This window comes from Mirounga angustirostris, unplaced genomic scaffold (assembly GCF_029215605.1).
Source record: "Mirounga angustirostris isolate CCGP_5_RB_7025 unplaced genomic scaffold, mMirAng1.0.hap1 SCAF_3, whole genome shotgun sequence".
Classification (NCBI taxonomy): Eukaryota; Metazoa; Chordata; class Mammalia; order Carnivora; family Phocidae; genus Mirounga; species Mirounga angustirostris.
This window is the reverse complement of record NW_026991711.1, coordinates 62,543,476-62,563,715: the sequence shown is the minus strand read 5'-3', so window position 1 is coordinate 62,563,715 and position 20,240 is coordinate 62,543,476. Positions and strand designations below refer to the sequence as shown.

The window sequence follows — 20,240 nt, the reverse complement described above, 5'->3', positions numbered from 1 at the left end:
CTGTGTATGACTTCCTTCTGATTCATTGGTTCCAATAAAATTGTTAGGACTATCTCTCCCGCTGAACGATTGTCAGTGTCTAATCTGAAAAGTAATCCACACTTTCCAGTACTCCACATGGAACCCCAGTCATTCAAACAGTTCAACCGCATTGACTTCCACCCCTCCCTTCCTTTCAAAAGGAGTTCTTGAACCATTTCCCACACTTTCCATAAAGAAATGAATACAGAAGCAGAGCCATGCACCCCACAGTTCCATTCCCAGAACCTGTAACTCCAGCTTCTCAGTGTCCACAGCAAATTCCCTCTCCCTCGCCTCTCCCCTTAACCCAGCCCTCACCCCTACCGTTTCCTCCCCACCCGCCGCCCCATTTCCAGTCCAGTGTGTCACTCCAGGGAAGCTCCAACTACTTTTTTTCTTTTTTAATCTTGTCAACTGCGGTCAGCGTCAGCGTTAGCCGCTGAACTTGGTCTGCCTGGGCCATGAGGCTGGGGGAGATGCGGGGGGGGGGGGGGGCGGCCTGGGGGGAGGAAGGCTCTCATCTGGAGCTAGGGTGAGGCGCCCCGAGGTGAGGCCAAGCCCCCAGTCGGCCCCTCGCAATGGCCCCACCCTGGACGACACCCTATGATCCCTGCGCCCCGAAGGGGGAAGAGGGGCATTTTCCTGCCGGCCCGCCCGAAGGGAGGGGAAAGCACGGGAAGGCAGCACCCCCCGGAGGCAGCCGCCGACAGCGGACGGGCGGCAGGAGAGCAGACCGCGCCGCCGCGCTCGGGAAGTCCGGAGCCGGGAGCAGCCCGACTCCGGCGGCGGGGGAGCAGGGGGCGCGGGGAGAGAGCGGAGCCCGCGGCGCCGGGCAGCCAGCGCCCTACTCACACGGCTGGCGGGCGGCGGCCGGGGCGCGCACTCAACTTGCCGTCTCCCGCGGGCGGAACATCCACGGCGCGGAAGAGCGCCCTTCCTCCTCGCCGCTGTCCCGAACAGCCGCGGCCACGCCGGGCCCGCCTCGGGGCAGAGAACGGCGTCCGGCCGGAGGCGGAGGGTCTCCCGGAGGCCCGGCTGCGCCGCCACCCGCGGAGCCCCCGCCGCCCGCGCTCTCCGGCGGCGGCTCGGGCGGAGCGCGGTGGCCACGCGCGGGGCGCCCGGGATCGCACGCAGAGGAACAGAGCTGCCTTTGGCAGGCGAGGCTCGCACCGCCTCCTCCCCTCGGCGGCCCGGCCCTCCTCTTTCTCCTGTCCCCTCCCCTCCCGCGCCCGGGGACCCACGGCCGGCGCAACGGGGACGCGGCGCGGCCGCGCGGGACTCGGGAGTCCCCGCCCGTCCCGGGGGCAGCTCGAGCGGCTCCCCCGGCCCGCGCCCCTCCCGCCCTCTACTCGCCGCGACTCCTGCCAAGGGAGGGCGAAGTGGGGGAGAAAGTTGCCGGTCCTCTCGGTGCTCCCGAGGGGCCGCGGGAGACCAGACACGTTCCCTCCCCGGTTGCCTTTCTGGGTCTGGGGTTTGCGGTTGAAGCGCCCGGCTCCTACCGGCGGTGTAGACGAAAAGGAGGGCCTTAAAACTGGGTAAAGTGACCCCTTGGAGCTTTGAGGAGATCCTTGGGATGCGGCCACTTTGGAAGGAGTGAGAAAAGCCAGTGCGGACTGAGAGATAAGAGCGGGAAGCCTAAGGCTCGGGGATTCTGCCTGGCAAGCGTCTTTTCAGACATGCCAGGGAGAAGGCGGGGGAGGCTTCCAGCGAGCGAGCCTCTCCCAACACATAGCCTTTCTGGGACCCTCTTTCAAGCCATCGTATTCTCTCTCTCCCTCTCTCTTTCTCTTTCTCTCTCTCTCTCTCTCTGTCTTTCCCGCTCCCTCTCTTCCCTTCTCCCCCACCTTCCCTTCCGTTCCATCCCTCCATCCAATCACTCTTGTAATCAATAATTTAGATTTCTTTTTTTGCTTGTCATTAGCGCTCACCCCTTTCGAAGTTTAGAGCTACATTCAGTCTCAGTTAAAGACAGTATTTGAAGAATCCCGCCGTCTGGGAATAGCAGTATGTAAAGCAGATACTTCTCCAGATAGTCTGTGAAGTGCTTTTTCACAAAGTAGTCAGAAGTAATAAATGGGTAGGTATATATAATATTTCATAATAAATTTTCAAATTGCATCATTTTAGTTAGCCGTAATGGTGTACATTCTTCCCACAACCACAGCTGGAGATATGTGTTCTCTCATTATCATATTGAAAGGATTTGAGGAATCACTTCCAACCCTTTTGAGGTCATATAGAACTTTTTCAGAATATGGTGAGACTGGTAAGCCTCTCCGAAAAAAAAAAGTGTGTGTGTATATATATATATACACATACACATACATATTTAGCTTTATCATAGTGGTCCTCAAGGGGAGAAGGGAGACTATGCCTCCTAGGGAACATTTGGCAAGGTCTGGAGATTTTTTTTTCTAAAGATTTTATTTATTTATTTGAGAGAGAAAGCGTACAAAGGGAGGTAGGGAGAGGGACAAGCAGACCCTGCGCTGAACACGGAGCCCAACCTGGGTTCAATCCCACCACCCTGAGATGGTGACCTGAGCCGAAATCAAAAGTCAAATGCTCAACTGACTGAGCCACCCAGGCACCTCTGGAGAGGTTTTGATTATCATGAGGAGGGAGGTACTACCAGCATCTAATGGTTAGAGGCCAGGGATTCCGCTAAACACCTTATAATGCAGAGGACAACCCCTCAGAATTACCTAGCCCAAAATGCAAATATTGCTGAGGTTAAGAAAACCTGTTTCAGGGGCGCCTGAGTGGCTCAGTCGTTAAGCGTCTGCCTTCGGCTCAGGTCATGATCCCAGGGTCCTGGGATCGAGCCCTGCATCGGGCTCCCTGCTCCGCAGGAAGCCTGCTTCTCCCTCTCCCACTCCCTCTGCTTGTGTTCCCTCTTTCGCTGTGTCTCTCTCTGTCAAATAAATAAATAAAATCTTTAAAAAGAAAAAAAGAAAAGAAAACCTGTTTCAGTGAAATGTCAGGTGGTTCCCTGTTCCCCTGTAACCCATCCAAGAATCCCAGGTTCAGAATCCCTGATTCAAGTGATTTAAATTGTCTCATAGAAATCACTGGTTACTGAGTTCCATGATGGCTCAGATGATGGGTCTGACTTCCAGTTATATACCACGCCCTTAGCTATTACCCAGAGCCTTCAGATCTGTATAATGTGAAGGTAGAAGATAGAACCATATAAAGACAAAATTACAATCATGAGACTTGGACTCACCCTCCACACAACCTGCTGGGGAAATTGGTCCAGGACATTTCTCAAGTTTGGAGGAATTTTAAGCACTGAGGTGGATGGCTGGGATTACATCCTTGTTGTGTCAATCCCTATACTAACTTTTCTTATTAGATTACTTTATCTAGTCCTCAAAAAAAGAAGGAAAAAAAAAACTATGAAGAAGGTGTAATTATTATTTTATAGAGAGGTTAGGTATTTTGCCCAAGACCTTACAGCTAAAATGTGGGCTTTAACTCATTATCTGCTTTCTATTAAATAGAGTAAAATGCTATTGGGGAGATTCTGCCTAAAATGAAAAAGAAGATAGAGCAAGAGACTGAATTTTTTAAAGATCTATTAGGATGTAATATTAATTATTTGTGAAAGTATAGTATGTTATATACTAGGACTCAAATTTCTAAATTAGATTAATGCATTTGGACAAATGGTGACCTTTCTGAGCCTGAGTGCTCTCATTTGTAAAAAGAGACTGTAATAGATGGTTTATTTTGGTGAAAGAGGGGGCAGGGGAAGGGCAGAGAGAGAGAGAATCTCAACCAGACTCCGTGCTGAGCAATGCTCAACAGAATGAGCCACCTAGGCGCTGCTGTAATAGATGGTTTTTAACATTCTTCTAGCTCATGACTTCTAGCATCATGATTATAGAATTATTCATATATTTGAGGAGGAGTCTAGGAGTCATTTTACAGATGAGGGAGCAGAGGCTTAGAATCTTTCTGGTGTGTTAACCAAAGCTGAGCCTAGAATCAATGTATCCTGATTTCTCTTCTCATTCCACCATGTAATTATCTTCCCAAACTATAAAATCTTCTGAATTACTCCTTGGGTTCTTGTATGTATACTTTATAGGCAAAATGCATTATAATGTCTTTAAAACCCTTGTATTAAATTTGCACCCTCAAAGGATCTTTAAATTATTTCCCAGCCAGAAGCTCCCACATAGCAAAGGCTGCGTATACCTCTTATTCCAGGTTTGAGTTTCTAGTACGTTGGGAGAGTAGTCTCACTGAGTCATAAGATGAGATCATGAAGCTGTAAAGCATCTATGACAACACTCTTGGTTGGCTATCCAAGATTAACCCCCAACTCCTTGTCCTTGTTCACTAGGTGAATAACTCCCTTCCAACCTCCCTTAAAGCTAGTGGTAACCACATGACCCTTTTAACCAATGAGTCTACTGAGGAGGCCTCAAGGAAGATTGTATTCTCTGATAAAAGAGAACGGCTGTCTTTGGACACATTCTTGAAGGATGAGGTGTTTGGAGCTGTGGCAGCCTTCTTACAACCATGAGGGGAATCACAGAAATATAATCCCAGCACCCTAACATGGTGGAGCTACATATCTCCTTTTGAATTTTTTTAAAAAGTAAATTATATATTGTTAATATGGTTTAAATTACTGTCATTTGAATCTTATGCTTGTAGTTGCTGGAAGCATTCCTAATCGATAAAGCACCATACAGGTAAGACATATGTTCCATGACAGGAAATACAGCATTGTACCTGAGTGCTTTGCAGTTAAAGATAAATATTCAGTAATTGAACATTAACTGAGGGAATTAATGAACAAGTCAATACCATTGTGATTATTATCCTTGTTCCAGTGCAGCCTACAGAGTGCATATTTAATTTTTAAACAAATAGGGTGTGCCATGTAAAGTTAGGGAAGGAGTATGATAGTGGGATAGAGGAAACACTATGGAATCAATCACTTCTGACCATTGGGGAGAGGTTGGAAAGGGAACTCTTCAGTTGACATTTGCGATGAAAGCTACAGTTCAGCTGATACAATGCCCATATCCAACCCCCTTCTTCTATCTCTTTCTCTCCAATAGAAGCAGTGAAAGCAAAAATCTCCATTGCCCAGCCTCCCTTGATGTTTGAGTGGCCATGTGCCGGTGCTTGCCAGTGAGATGGAAGTGGAGTGGTGCTGGCCCCATCCATCCTCTTCCTCTTTCTTCCAGCCTAGAAAACAGATGTAATGGCATCAGAAGCACAGAAGCTATTCTTCAGCCATGAGGTGAGATGATGATGACAAAAGCCAATACAGTAAGAATGATGGAGTAAAATGGCACCAAGAGTTTGGATGCTTGGTCTTTTCAGTAGGCTGCTCTATTACCCTCAGACACCCTTAGCTGTTTAAGTCCCTGTTACTGGCAACAAACACGCACCCGCTAGACTGTTGAAATGACCTGTTCTTTTGTAGTCCAGGAGCCAGCATCATGGGAAAGTGGATTCGACACAGAGTGAGGGGGCACGAAGCAGAGCAAAGAAAGGAAAGAATAGTGCTGGGGGACGATTCTTTCTCTAGCAACTTTTGTAAACTATGTTCATGGCTATTCCTGTGGGCATTCATTGTCTATAGCACGTATTGGAGAAGGTGTGGACCCTTCTTAACATCTGGCAATAGAAACAGGAATAGCCATGAACACAGTTTACAAAATACCTCCCATTAAAGTCTTAACCTTGAGAAATTAAAAAAAGACAGAAATTCCCAGCATTATCAAATGACCGGCTACCAGAAGGACCTCCGGATACTGGCCAGCAAGAGAGAGATGCGGGAAGCTATAGGGTGTAAAAGAGAATCAGGGCATAACAAAAGTGAGGCTCTAAATAGAGCCCGGGAAGAGAGATTGCAACTGTTCCTGGCCTAGAGCTTATCAGTTCTCTATCAGAATAGGTCATTTGCTCCCTCCACAGATGCAGGGAAATGCCTGAAGAGAGGCTCCGCTAGCTGAAAACTAATCGCAGTTCTCAGGACAGAGCGTGTAAAATAAACAATTGGCAATCATGGTAAGTTCATTCTTTTTGCCGTTTCCTTCCTTTGTTCATTCCTGAACTACCCTTGCCCTTTATGACTCTCTCTCTCTTTTTAAAAGAATTTATTTATTTATTAGAGAGAGAGAGAGAGCACATGCATGGGGGGGGAGGGGCAGAGGGGGAGAAGCAGACTCCCCGCTGAGTAGGGAGCCCCGATGTGGGGCTCCATCCCAGGACCCTGGGATCATGACCTGAGCTGAAGGCAGATGCTTAACCGACTGAGCTTGGATGCCCCATGAATCTCTTCTCAAGACAAATTTAAATGTGTATTGCTATGGTATTTTACTGCATTGTGTCCATCTTATATAGAGGGGGAAAAAGTCTCACAGGACGAGTGAGCTCTCAGGTTTCCTGGTCTCCATTTCAAGTAGTCTCGGAGTGAGATCATGGATTGCTTTTAGAAGGCTCTTTCTCCTTGCGTACATGGTTATGCATACATTTAACCATAGCTGCCCTAACATCCTATTATAGGAGGATTGCCTATGTCATTTTCTATGAGCTGTCTGTCATGGGTTTGATAGACTCAAGACCCCTCTTCCCTGTAGAAATTGTGTATGTCTAGTTATGTACAGTTTCTAAACATAGTGATTTGTATGACTGTATTCCCTAGGAACTCTCATGGAAATAAGGTGCAGAGAGTCCGTGGCCTGCTCCCAGGGGTGCTGTCTGCATTATTCATTTAAAGTTTGCAAACTACTTTGGCAATCTAAAGTGCCATATAATTTCTCTATGTTATTCTTTTATGAATTAAAGCAGCATACAAATTTTAAATCAATAACTTATTCATAAGAAGCAAAAAATGTGAAGTGTTAAATTGCATTTAACATAGCAAATATTTCACATTAAGCCATCAAAATGGAAAATGTCCATAATACATTACATATATTTTTTGCTAATTGACCCAGTAAGCATTTTCAAGTAGTACATAATTATGTTTAATACTGAATCGGTGTCATGTGTTTGCTCCTTTAAATTCTTCTTTTTTCTTTTTGTATCAAATTCATCTCAGGCTTTTTCAGTGTTATGATTAGGTCTTATGGGTTTTTAAGAACTTTCCAGAATATGTAGAAAAAGAATATAATGAATTCTATAGAAAGAGATAAGATTTTTTTTTGTACTAATATTTGCTACCAATCACTCATACCTTCTGAGAGAATTCACAAAGATGTGTTTCTGCAACATTTTAAATTTGTAAATCCCCCCTTCATCAAAATAAGATGCATCGCAAGTATGGAATATACTAATAGAATGATCTAAGAGAAGAAAACCAAAATTTAAACAGTTAATTTAGTATTATAACACGAAGAGAGGTTAACAAATGCTGGTTTTTCTGAGGTACATAATTTCACATTACAGCCATTGTGAAATGGTAGAGGAGAAATGCTTTTTCCCCATTTCTCTAGTTTTCCTCAGGAGAAATTTTTCTTAAATGCACCTGGTCTCTCTCCACTCATCCAAGCAGCTGGGGGAATTGGAGGCTTGGGGAGGAAGCCCCTTTGTGTGCTCGGTTAGTACTACCCTTCTCTTACGGGTGAATCTCCCACATAAGGCAAGACTCTAGGGAGGCAGAGTCTGGGAGAGTTCTGCTGAGCTCTGGGACCCACTTAGCAGGCCCGTTTGCCCCTCACCAAGCTACAGCCTCCACCTTAGCCTCTAACAGTAATAACCATAATCTTCTGATCTCCGTCTGCCACTTTTTCCCCTTCATTTGTCCAGATTGCATCAGGGAAGAGATGCACTATTTATTGGCCCCTGTCAGAGATCCTGATAGGAACTATCACAAACTGAACATAAACATGTGGAAATACTAATTAAACATGACTATTTTGTGACTAATATGGCAGCAACACCAGGTCTGTACTAATGGGGTCAGGAGAAAAGACAGGCGCTGACTTCAGCAGTTAGCAGCGAGTTGAACTGTCAAAGATTGTGTTTGGTTGACTTGCCAGCTAGAATACATGTGCACGTGTGGATGAAAGGAGAATGCTCTTTGGGTACTTCTGTCTTCCAAAGATCAATGTCCCTGTGGGTTAAAAGCTAAAGAACATAGGCGAGGTGGCAAGAAGCAGAAGATACAAGAATAAAAATAGAATTAAGAACAGTATACAGCATCGACCATTTCAGCCGACAGAAGTTAGAAGTGTTGGGGGGTTGCTAACAGCAGTGGGTAGGGAGGAGAGAGGAAGGAGGGAGGGGGGGAGAGGAAGGAGGAAGGGGGGGGAGAGGAAGGAGGGAGGGGGGAGGAGAGGAAGGAGGGAGGGGGAGGAGAGGAAGGAGGGAGGGAGGAGGGAGGGAGGAGAGAGGAAGGAGGGAGGGGGGAGGAGAGGAAGGAGGGGGGGAGGAGAGGAAGGAGGGGGGGGAGGAGAGGAAGGAGGGGGGGGAGGAGAGGAAGGAGGGGGGGGAGGAGAGGAAGGAGGGAGGGGGGAGAGAGGAAGGAGGGAGGGGGGAGGAGAGGAAGGAGGGGGGGGAGGAGAGGAAGGAGGGGGGGAGGAGAGGAAGGGAGGGGGAGGAGAGGAAGGAGGGAGGGGGAGGAGAGGAAGGAGGGAGGGGGAGGAGAGGAAGGAGGGAGGGGGAGGAGAGGAAGGAGGGAGGGGGAGGAGAGGAAGGAGGGAGGGAGGAGAGAGGAAGGAGGGAGGGGGGAGGAGAGGAAGGAGGGGGGGGAGGAGAGGAAGGAGGGGGGGAGGAGAGGAAGGAGGGAGGGGGAGGAGAGGAAGGAGGGAGGGGGAGGAGAGGAAGGAGGGAGGGGGAGGAGAGGAAGGAGGGAGGGGGAGGAGAGGAAGGAGGGAGGGGGAGGAGAGGAAGGAGGGGGGGGAGGAGAGGAAGAGAGGCAGGGAAAGATAGAGAGAGATGGAAGGCAACCGTTCTGTTTCGGTTTTTATTTGTTTTGCTTTGTTTCCAGAGAGAGAGGGATAAATAGCTCTTCTGGGTCCTCTCCCTGGACACAGGCATATGGTTCTTGCCATGTCTGGGGAGGGATGGGAAAATATGGATCTGATGGCTCAATCGTTACTCCAGGGGGAGCAGCATGCCAGGAAAAGGACATGTAAACCCAGAAGCACTAGTCATCAAAGGGCCGTTTGCTCTGTGCAGGGAAAGCGGGGCTGTGTTTCCCAGCCCTCTGTCAGCTCCGACAGTAACAACCCTCTATCATAACTGAGGTTTGATATGACGCCTTTTCCAAGTGCCCCAGGCAATCAGCCAGTCCTTCTGCCATGCTTCCAATCAACGTATACCTCTTCTACTGCAGAGCTTACAGCAATGCATTATAACTATTTGGTTGTAGACGTGTATCCCAAACTTGATCGTTGGTTCCTCAAGGCCCATTTTACTCATCCTGCTAAGCACATAGCAGGTGCTTACAGTGTCGGGCCTAAAGTTTCATGGGCTGCCTTGATATCTTTGAGCCTCAGTAGGCCCCAAAGGCCTAGCTCTGAGTCCCGTACTCTTGCAAGATATGCCTTGCACCCAGAAGGAAAGGCTGCTCACCTGACTAGCTTCCCTGTTCGCCAGGTCAGCTGCACCTCACCGGGTCCTCAACCTAACCGCTCTCAGCTCCCTTCCAGCCCACAAAATTATTCAGGCAAGTCAATCGCATCCTCCTGCAAGACTGGGGACACTTCCCCCTCTGGTTACTACAAACCTTGCCTCCCACTGCCCCTGCTGGTTCGGTCTGCTCCCAGGTGCAGCCCGAATGTGGCTTTGCATGCCGTGCAGGATCCTCCCCCAGCCTGTGAGTAGATGTGACCAATGAACTGCTGTCATCCCATCTGGCCAGTGCCAGGTGTCAGGTGTTCACCATCTCATGCTACTTAGGGTGGAGGACCCTCTCTCATCAGTAAGGTGATCAGAAAGTGCTGAATAAACACTTGATAAAAAATACTTGATACCATGATTGATAGGATATCATCATATCACCAAAGAAGACTACAGGGGCACCTGGGTGGCTCAGTCGGTTAAGCATCCGACTCTTGGTTTCGGATCAGTTCATGATCTCGGGGTCAGGGGATCAGGTCCCACGTCGGGCTCCCTGTTCAGCACGGAGTCTGCTTGAGATTCTCTCACTTTCTCTCCTTCTGCCCTTCCCACTCGTACTCTCTCTCTCTCTCAAATAAATAAGTCTTTAAAAAAAAAAAAGTTTACATTATACATCTCTATGTTTCTTAAAGGTGCTACATTTTAGGATGTGCTTTGGAAACATTTCCATTCTACAACAACTGAAAGTTCAGAATATGAAATGCTTAGATATCTACAAACATATTAACCAAACCAGCCACTCCTTGATTGTTGCATGTAAAATTTTTACTGTTGTAATCGAAATAAACAATTCTTTATACATTATTAAAATTAAAGTGTGGTAAGACTGAGAGACTTTTTTTCTTTTGACTTATCGGTATACTTCTAATCTGCCTCAAATAACCTGGATGACTTCCAGAATTAAAATGTTTAATAGAAGCAGAATGCAATTATCCATTGAACAAGCTCTCTGAAACACAGAATAACTAAATCCAACCCACTGGACAGAAAAGCTAATGGAGAAGTGTATTTCAGATCAGAGTAAGGAGGGGTAGGAGTTGCCCCTGAAGGGAACATACATTTCAAAAACTCATGAACTGCAGGGGTGCCTGGGTGGCTCAGTCATTAAGCGTCTGCCTTCGGCTCAGGTCATGATTCCAGGGTCCTGGGATCGAGCCCCACATCGGGCTCCCTGCTCAGCGGGAAGCCTGCTTCTCCCTCTCCCACTCCCCCTGCTTGTGTTCCCCTCTCTCGCTGTGTCTCTCTCTGTCAAATAAATAAATAAATAAATCTTTAAAAACAAACAAACAAAAAAACTCATGAACAGCAACACAATAGGTGTCCACTCAAAGAGCATATCCATGTGTCAGGAATGTTATAGAAAACAATCCAGATCTGCTCTGAAGTTCTATTAGATTCTTTTCTGTTTCCTTTCCCATGTTCTGGGGTCAGCCTTCTCTTGAACCCTTCTGTAATAGCTGAAAGCCATATCCAGTGAGGCCTCTACCTATTTCTGCAGATTGCTTGGGGCCCCTCTCTCTCTCTTCTTGTTAAGCTGTGGGTCACACACCTGTCTCACCCCAGGATTCTCCTATGTAGCCCCAAGTGGTAAAAGACCCCTTCATCTTTATCTCCACTAGGTGGCAGTGTTTTTAAAGGCTTCGAGGAGGACCAGGGAGGGGGTTGCATTTTAGCACTGCAAACAAATGAAATATTAGGCCTCCTAATCCCAGAGCCCCCTGCAGTGGGGAGCTTCACAGGGGTTACTACCTCCTTATTATCTACGGCCATTTGTCAAGGCCAGTTGGGTCCCTCTTTCTGGGCCCTCCCTTCATTTACCCCTTCCTGTGCCCCAAACTTTTCTTTAATCCCATAGCACTTGGGGTTGGCCTTGGAAACTTAACTCTCTTTTCTCTGTTCTTTGAGCATTTCTGCTTTCTCCCTTTCTTACTGGTGTTCATTCTCTGGGGGTGATCACGGCCAGAGGCACTGTGATAATCCCCCCTCCTTGGGACCCAATTAAAAAAAAAAAGTTTTCTTGCTCAAGGACTTAGATTTGTGCCTTCCTCTGGTGTTCACTGGCTCAAACCTCAGTCTGCTTTTTAAAAAATAAAACAAACTTATTTAAAATATATTATTAGACTATGTTCCAAAAGACATTGCTTTAAAAACAACTTTTCATCCACTTACCATGAGCTTCATATCTTCTTAGAGACGCTTTGAGCCAAAATATTAAAATAAAAAGCCCACATTAGTGCTTTAAGAAAGAATATATAAGATACACCACTCTTCTGCCTTAAAAAAAATTATATATTTTCCAAGAAGAGTCAGAGCCAGCTTCTCTCAAAATGAAACTCAGAGTGTCCAGCTGTGGGTTCAAAGAGCTGAGTTCAGATTCAGAGTCTGGATCTTGACCAGGCTATGACTCAGATGTCAGCTCTGTCATGGCCCATTTACCAAGGCCAAGGCTTTGCTTAATCAAGCTCTTTGTCCTCTGACCACTTGCCCGAGGTGAAATGAATCAATTAACTTACTCATTTTAGTTATGGGTAGATCTTGAATTAGTGGTCGTGCTTGTGTTAGAATGTGATTTTCCTGAATGTTAAGGGTTTATTTCTTTATACCAGAGGCCTCCTAGTGGCAGAAAAACAGCAAACCAGATTGACCTTCAGCAATTTTTCTTCTAAGATATGTGTGGGTGAATTAGATTGTAGCACAAGCTTGTGTGACTTTTCTGTTAGAAATTGATTAGCATCCCAGTGTCTCCACTCCTCACACATTAACGTGGGAGCAGACGGGTCAGAGGGACAGAGAATTTTTTTTTTTAGACTTTAAAATTTCTTTTATTATACAGCTGATAAATTAGGCCCAGAAAGACTGGGGATAAAAATCACAATCATGTAATGGTAACATTTAGAACGATACCACACCTATGAAGGAGTATGACTTAATTTAATCATTACTACACAAAGCCTTTTTAGAGGGTTCAATTTTCATTACATTTTTTAAAAGATTTTATTTATTTATTTGAGAGAGAGAGAATGAGAGACAGAGAGCACGAGAGGGAAGAGGGTCAGAGGGAGAAGCAGACCCCCTGCTGAGCAAGGAGCCCGATGCGGGACTCGATCCCGGGACTCCAGGATCATGACCTGAGCTGAAGGCAGTCGCTCAACCAACTGAGCCACCCAGGCGCCCAATTTCATTACATTTCATTACATTACATTCAGTTATAGGTATATTGAAAATGGCATTAGGCCAAGAGAAACCCAAGTTCTATCTTGGCTATAAACTCCCTGCCGATGCAGTTCTTTTTCTGCTTTGGTTTTTACATATGTAGTTATTGTTTCTTTCATGGCCATCACGCCTAACCAGAAATTATGTATAATGTACTCACTGCTAAATTTTAAGTCTTCACTTACCACCTTCTTTTGATCCAGAAGTCTTCTAAATCTTATTTGATCCTGAGTGTTGCTTAGAAAACAATTACGGCACAGTGAAGAAAGGAAAGACGGCGCTTCCTTGATTCAGAGGAGCCTTTGAGTTAAACAGAAGGGACAGAGAATAAACATGCCGGTTTTGATGGATGCTCCTCACCTTCATTTTTGTCTGTGAAGAGGCAGAAAAGGGAGAGGCTCAGACTCCAATGGGAGAGCTGAACACAGGGGTTAAAGTTAGGAACACGTAGTTCTGGGTTCGGTTTAGCTGCTAAATTGGCGCTTGACCTTGAGCAAGTTACAATGTAAAATGAGAGATCTGATCATTCTTTTGTTTTCTCCTCAAAAAAAGCTGCATGGTTTTGTAATGAGACTGAGAACATGAACATGATTATCAGTAGTCTAATCTGGCCAGTATCCGGAAATGCTCTGCTGTAACATGTTAGCCGAAACTATATGAGGTAAACTTCTCAAGGATTCAGCAAACCCCAGCAGCTATATAGGTGAAAAGATGCACCATTCTGCCAGGGATTAACTTTTTCCTATTTCTTGTTCCTACACTTATATAAAAATAACACCCTGAAGCCTTAATAATGGTTCAGCTGCACTAACCAGGACTGGGTCATGTCAGAACAACCTGAGGTCAAGCTTTCCAATGTGATAAATCAATCTAAGCCATCAGTTTTTAATCATTTCCTTTTCTTAGATTCTGTAGAATTTCTCTTCTGCCATCTTAGAATTCATTAAGTAGCAAAAAATCCAACATGTTCAAACCTATAATAAAAATCTGACCTATCCTTTTAAGATGAATTTCAGGGTACAGTGAGTTTGCCAAGGAGCATGCAAAGACTAGGACCCTTTTAGAGGTCATAACAAAGGATAATGGACCTAAGTCCAGTTGCCTTTCTTCTTTTAAAGAGAAAAGGGTTTTTTGTTTGTTTGTTTGTTTGTTTTTGTTCGGTTTTGGTTTTGGTCTAGATATTTTCCAGAGTGTCTTGGATTAAATGTTGATGTATAATAATGGCAAATAGAAGTATAAGATATAGCATCATGACTTGCTGCCACCAAAGCAGGATTGATCTGAATTAGATTTGCCATAGAAATACCTCCTATGGGGGGCGAGGAGTGGCATCTGGGTGGCTCAGTCGGTTAAGTGTCCGACTCTTGATTTTGGCTCAGGTCATGATCTCAGGGTCATGAGATCGAGCTCTGCATTAGGCTCCACGCTGGGCAGGGAATCTTCTTGAGATTCTCTCCCTTTCCTTCTGCCCTTTTTCTTGTGCTCTCTCTCTCTCAAATAGATAAATAAAATCTTAAAAGGAAAAAAAGAAATACCTCCTATGGGGAGGAAGGCCTGTTATGGTTTAGAGCAGGCAGATTCTGGGCTCAGCTACTTACCGGTTCTCTCATCTTGGATAGGTAAGTTATTTAGCCTGTCTAAAACTCAATTTGCTCCTCTGTAAGATGGAAATAATAATACCTTCCCGTAGTGTTATTCTAAAGACTAAATGAGATAATATATGTAAAGTACTTACCACAGTGCTAAGCATGTAGTCACTGCTCAATAAATAGAAGTGATTGAAGCTATTATTTTAGTGAGACTTCTTTTCTACTCTTAGAATTCTCTCAGTAACAAATAATCCAACACATTCCAACCTACAAAAAAAGGTCTGCCTTTTTTAAGATGGATTGCTATATAAAAATCCAGTGAGATTTCTTTTAAACATGATTATTCAATACACAATCTGTTATGTTTTCCACACTTTCTTTGAAAAGAGTTGACAGATTCTGACCAAGTTTTTCATATAAACTTGTCAAAATGTACCCCAACTTTGATGCTCTATAAAATTCATTCAGTATGTGAAATAAAATACCACAAAATGGTAACCCCCCAAAGTTTTCCAATGGAAATAATCTTTGATACTTTAATACATTAAATTAATGAAAATTGAACACTGGGGATGTCGTAGAAATACACGTTTTCTCTCATCTCAGGAAATCTGAGGCTGAAGCCCCCCAAAGCTAGATTTTATGTGTCTATTTTCTTTCCTCTAATCAAGTCCGATTCTACACCATGCCCTCCCCCTTCTCTCTTTCCTTTTTCCTTCCCCATCTCTGAGTCTATCTTGACAATCCAGCTTAATGGGGACATGTATATTTGGGTTCTATAGCGAAGGCATGTTAATACCATCCCCAAATCCTTATTAAATAGCATCAGCTCAGGGCGCCTGGGTGGCTCAGTTGGTTAAGCGACTGCCTTCGGCTCAGGTCATGATCCTGGAGTCCCGGGATCGAGTCCCGCATCGGGCTCCCTGCTCGGCGGGGAGTCTGCTTTGTCCTCTGACCCTATCCCTTCTCATGTGTTCTCTCTCCCTCATTCTCTCTCTCAAATAAATAAATAAATAAAAATCTTAAAAAAAAAAAATAAATAGCATCAGCTCATAAGTGGTATAGCTCTTCCTGATTTACCTAAGTACTAGCTAATAACAATTAATGACCTTTGTGGATAAAATACAAAGCATACGAGTCTGCAAAAATATCTATGACCTCATTCTTCACATTATTGACCATTATGAGAATAGAGTCTGACATCTGAGTACAAACACAAGAAGAGATTGTTCCCACGAAAATAGACTTCAGACTTTAGAATTGCTATAGAAACCACAGACACCATTTTATCTTGATCAGTTTTCAGAAACCAAATAAATGCTATTTTTATTATTAAAATTTGGAAATATCCTTCCAGGGCAAAAGTAAAATAATGGGTATAGCAAGCGCACTGTTTCTTTGGTCTACGGCGAGTTTGCTGTTTATGCAAAGGCCGGGTTAAGTGGGAGACTGCCTGGCTGTTACTCAATCGCGCCATCTGCTGGTGACCCAGGAGTATGGCTTGCCACACTAGGAAGCTCTGCTCCTTGGCATTCTGACGTGGTCGGAAATATAGTTAATGCTCAGGCATAAAGAGGCTTATTTTCTAGTTTGTGGATTTTGTAGGTCTTTAGTGACTCTTCATTCCCTCACCCATTGTCTGCTGGTTGGCTAAAAGTCTAATCTTAGCATTCTTACCAGAGGTTAAGTCTGCAAGGAATAAAAAATGAATCTTAGATCAATCAATATTGTTTCTATTAGTTGATGATTCAAAACATATGAAGTTTCCTCAAGAATTCCAAATAATATATGTAGATACACCCCAACCCCCACCCAGGAGGTGGAATTTATCCCCTCCCCAACTCTCTTGAGGGCGGGCTAGACTCAGTGACTCAGAGTATAGAATAGAAAAAAATAGTAATTTGCAGTGGGAGAGGGCCGGCCAACAACACTTTATTCAGGTGACCAAGGTGAACATTACCAGTGATGTGTGGATACCAGATACCCCTGATGTGATGTGAGGAAAGGGCGCTTCACCTCTGCATATTCTTTCCTCACACAACCCCAGTCTAATCACCACAGACCAACTCAGATTGGGGAAAATTCTACAAAATACCTCATTAATACTCCTCAAAACTGCCAAGGTTATAAAAAAAACAAAACAAAACAAGGGAAGACTGAGCAATTGTCAAAGACCAGAGGAGACGAAGGAGACACATGACTAAGTCAATATGGCCTCCTGGAAGGGATCCTGAACAGAAAAGGGGCATTAGCAGAAATCCAAATAAATCTGGGATTTTAGCTAATACTAAGGTGCCAATGTTGATTTCTTAGTTTTGACAAATGTACCACAGTAATGTAAGATGAAAACATTAGCAGAAAACTGAAACTAGGTGAGGGGTATGTGGGAATACTCTGAACTCTCTTTGCAAATTTTCTGTAAATTTCCAAGTATTCCAAAACAAAGCAAAAAAAAAAATGTATTTAAAAAAAACATCTCAAGTACCTTCTGTGTGTCCATTTCTATGCTGGACACTTTCCAGGATCACACCTCATATTTGAAGAACATGTCACAGATGAAAATGGATTTTCGTATGCTTTCCTCTAAACTCCCATGGCAGCTCTGCAAGACAGGAGAGATGCAATTTTTCCATCTATAACATATAGAGGAGGAAGCTGAGACTCAGAGAAGTTTCACCCTGCTCAAAGTCACAGAGGGAGGAAGGAGCAGGGCCACAGCCCAAACACAGGACTCTTTCTACACCCACAAGTTTGTCAACTTTAAATTCTAATGGAAATGATTCTGTTGGGCATGACTGATTGACTCAATATTGTTGGATTCCATGTATCCATGTGATCCTGCCCCCTCTGTGTGAGGGCTTCAGTGTGGAAAATTATAATGAATGCCACAAGAAAAAAAAAATGGAAATGGGAAAGAATAAGTCAAAGTTTCAATATTTACTCCCAGACTTCATCACAAAGTAATAAAATTCTCTCTGCCAAGAAAAATCTCTCTCATCCTTTAAGGCTTGGCTCAAGAATTACTTTGTCAGTCCTTCCTCCAGGCTCCCCTCTGCATCCAGAGGGCACATTCCTCAGCCTCTGCACTTCCATAGCACTTTTCATGCTGTTTTTTCTTTTTTGGGATGGGGGGAGGGCAATATATATTAGAAATATACATTCATATTTTTGTTATATATGAAATTATAAAATGACTCTCCCACCTCTTCTTTTCTTGCAAATTTTTCTATCCAATCTGTTTAATCCTCAAATTTTTTTTTTGGTTGAATGGCTCAATATGGATAAGCATGTTAAAATACTTAAGTTAAAAATCTCGAACTCAAATGTCTGCAGAGACCAGCAAATGAGTATAAATGGGTAAAGTAGGCCTGAGTCTAGGAAAAGTCCAGTGGCCCTCACTGTCTCTTATTTTTCTACTTTTGGAAAACCCAAAGAAACTGATGTTTTTCTACTGTAAGCAAATGGTGTTTGATAATAAATAGCAAGTGACATTTGACGTCAGTATTTGCATGGGAACAAGGGTGTGATGTGAATTGTGGCAAACTGGAAAGTTCCTGGCCCGTTTAAAGGGGCAGAACTATTTTGTTCCAAATGACTATTGCCTCATTGAAATTTGTCAGTATTTACAAACATCCTCTTTTCTTCTTCTTCTCTTTCTTCTTCTTCTTCTTCTTCTTCTTCTTCTTCTTCTTCTTCTTCTTCTTCTTCTTCTTCTTCTTCTCCTTCTCCTTCTCCTTCTCCTTCTTCTCCTTCTCCTTCTCCTTCTCCTTCTCCTTCTCCTTCTCCTTCTCCTTCTCCTTCTCCTTTTCCTCCTCCTCCTCCTCCTCCCCCTTCTTTAAGAGAAGCTGGAAATTCATTCAAATTTTTAGGTTTTAAGTTTTGGCTTAGATTTACTTCAAATTCTGTGCTAAGTGAGATATATGTGGCCCAAATTTGGCCCAGGTGTGGCAGTTTGCAGCCTCTGATTTCAATATGTCAAGACTTATATCAAAATAAACCTGCTTTGAGAGTTTTTGAAAAGAGACATTTGTCCTCTAACCTGTAGTGGATCTCAGCAATTCCAGGGCTGAACCTTCTTCTTCTGAATTAAAAAAGAGTTCTCTCTCTTCAAAATGCAAATATCTCTTAGAAAGTAACACATTAGGTTATTATTAGTGATGTAAACCTTAATGTAAATGATAACATTGGATCCTTCTTTTTAAGATTTTATTTATTTGACAGAGAGAGAGCGCACACACAAGCAGGGGAAGCGGCAGGCAGGGGGAGAGGGAGGCTCCCCTCAGAGCAGGGAGCCCGATGCCCCCGATTCCAGGACCCTGAGATCATGACCTGAGCCAAAGGCAGATGCTTAACCCACTGAGCCACCCAGGCACCCCAACATTAGATCCTTTTAAACTATTGGATATATAAGATGTGAGGATAAGGAAGAAACTGAACAGAGCACATCAGATTAGAGGAACAAGCCACCTGGGATAAGAATGAACCAAAAGCTGTGTTAGGTTCTAAAATTAAACCTACTTCATGACTTCATTTTGAGTCAGTCCTTGACTTTGATGTTTAATGATAATTCCAGTGGGCAATCATTGTTCTTTTCATAAGTCTTGAGACAAAAAGATGGAGACTGTCTCACTTTGATGGAATGTTCTTCTCCTTAATTAGGGTCCGGTTTCCAGATGCCAAGATGTTTATGAAGAAGCAAGGATTACTTGTAGATGAAGTTCATAAACGGAGCTCATACAAAAGCCCCACCATATATATCTCTTCTAACAGCTAAGGAGCAATATTCAGTTTCCTCCTTAGACATGGAGTCCTGGTTAAAATGCATCCAATGAGAGGGATAATGTCAATCCATTAGGACTTCAGCAGAGGGAACTTGAAAGAATGAGAAATGGCCACAAAGAATGGAATGTTGGGAGGGGCTGGACTTCCCTGAGAAATCTTCAGCCGTATGGGGGCAGCCTTACCTCAGTGTATTTAACTTTTTTATAAAAGGACAAAAAGAACGGAGGCCCAAACCAGACATGGGGAATTGAAAAGGCTAGGAAGTACAATCTTTGTCATTATTTTGCCTGTATTTAGCTTTGTGAGTAGATATGACAGTGTTATTTCCTTCTCTGGAAGTATCCTCCTCTGTTCTCCAACCTACTCTTACCTAGTTGCTTCTCTGCGGGACATCTCAGTGCTTGAATGAATCTCTGATTGCTTCTACTTGGTAATTTAAGAAATAATCAGGGCAGGGCGCCTGGGTGGCTCAGTTGGTTAAGCGACTGCCTTCGGCTCAGGTCATGATCCTGGAGTCCCGGGATCGAGTCCCGGGATCGAGTCCCGGGATCGAGTCCCGGGATCGAGTCCCGCATCGGGCTCCCTGCTCGGCAGGGAGTCTGCTTCTCCCTCTGACCCTCCGCCTCTCATGCTCTCTCTATCTCATTCTCTCTCTCAAATAAATAAATAAAATCTTTAAAAAAAAAAAAAAGAAATAATCAGGGCAATATTTGAATCTTTCAGGAGGGTCCTCTATAATTCTCATCTCAAGTTATTCAAGGATTAACTTCATCATTAGAATATTTTTCTGTTCTGCATTTCTTTTATGGAATCCCTGCCCCCTGGCAAAGAATTTTAGAGCCAAACAAGGAGGGAACTGACCATTGTCAAAGCATTTGGGAAAAGGATGATGAATTTAGGAAAAAAAATATAAGTTCATGTATTATTTGGATTGCATGAGCTGGGTATTTCTCTCAAGTGATTTTTTTTTTCAATACTGACTGAGTTTGGTTTCTCCTCTTTGTCTCTTAGGTATATTTTTCAACTAACATCACT

At 44.2% G+C, this 20,240-nt stretch overlaps 1 protein-coding gene and 1 long non-coding RNA gene across 7 annotated transcripts in view; one reads left to right on the top strand and one right to left on the bottom strand.

Annotated features, from left to right (window-relative positions):
• The window catches only part of LHFPL6 (LHFPL tetraspan subfamily member 6), a 348,330-nt gene extending 347,131 nt beyond the window's left edge, over positions 1-1,199 (bottom strand). For 3 of the 6 annotated variants that reach the window (XR_010410022.1, XR_010410021.1, XM_064586158.1), the window contains exon 1: positions 874-1,199. The gene's annotated coding sequence lies outside the window, so the exon portion shown is untranslated. The remainder of the gene's footprint in view (positions 1-873) is intronic. The other 3 variants (XM_064586157.1, XM_064586156.1, XM_045869363.3) reach the window with 2 other exon arrangements.
• A 1,651-nt stretch (positions 1,200-2,850) lies between these two features.
• On the top strand, positions 2,851-10,385 carry LOC129045594 (uncharacterized). The gene is made up of 3 exons (XR_008505546.2): positions 2,851-5,287; positions 5,968-6,060; positions 10,254-10,385. It is a non-coding gene; the product is annotated as an uncharacterized LOC129045594 (long non-coding RNA).
• The last annotated feature ends 9,855 nt before the right edge of the window (positions 10,386-20,240 follow it).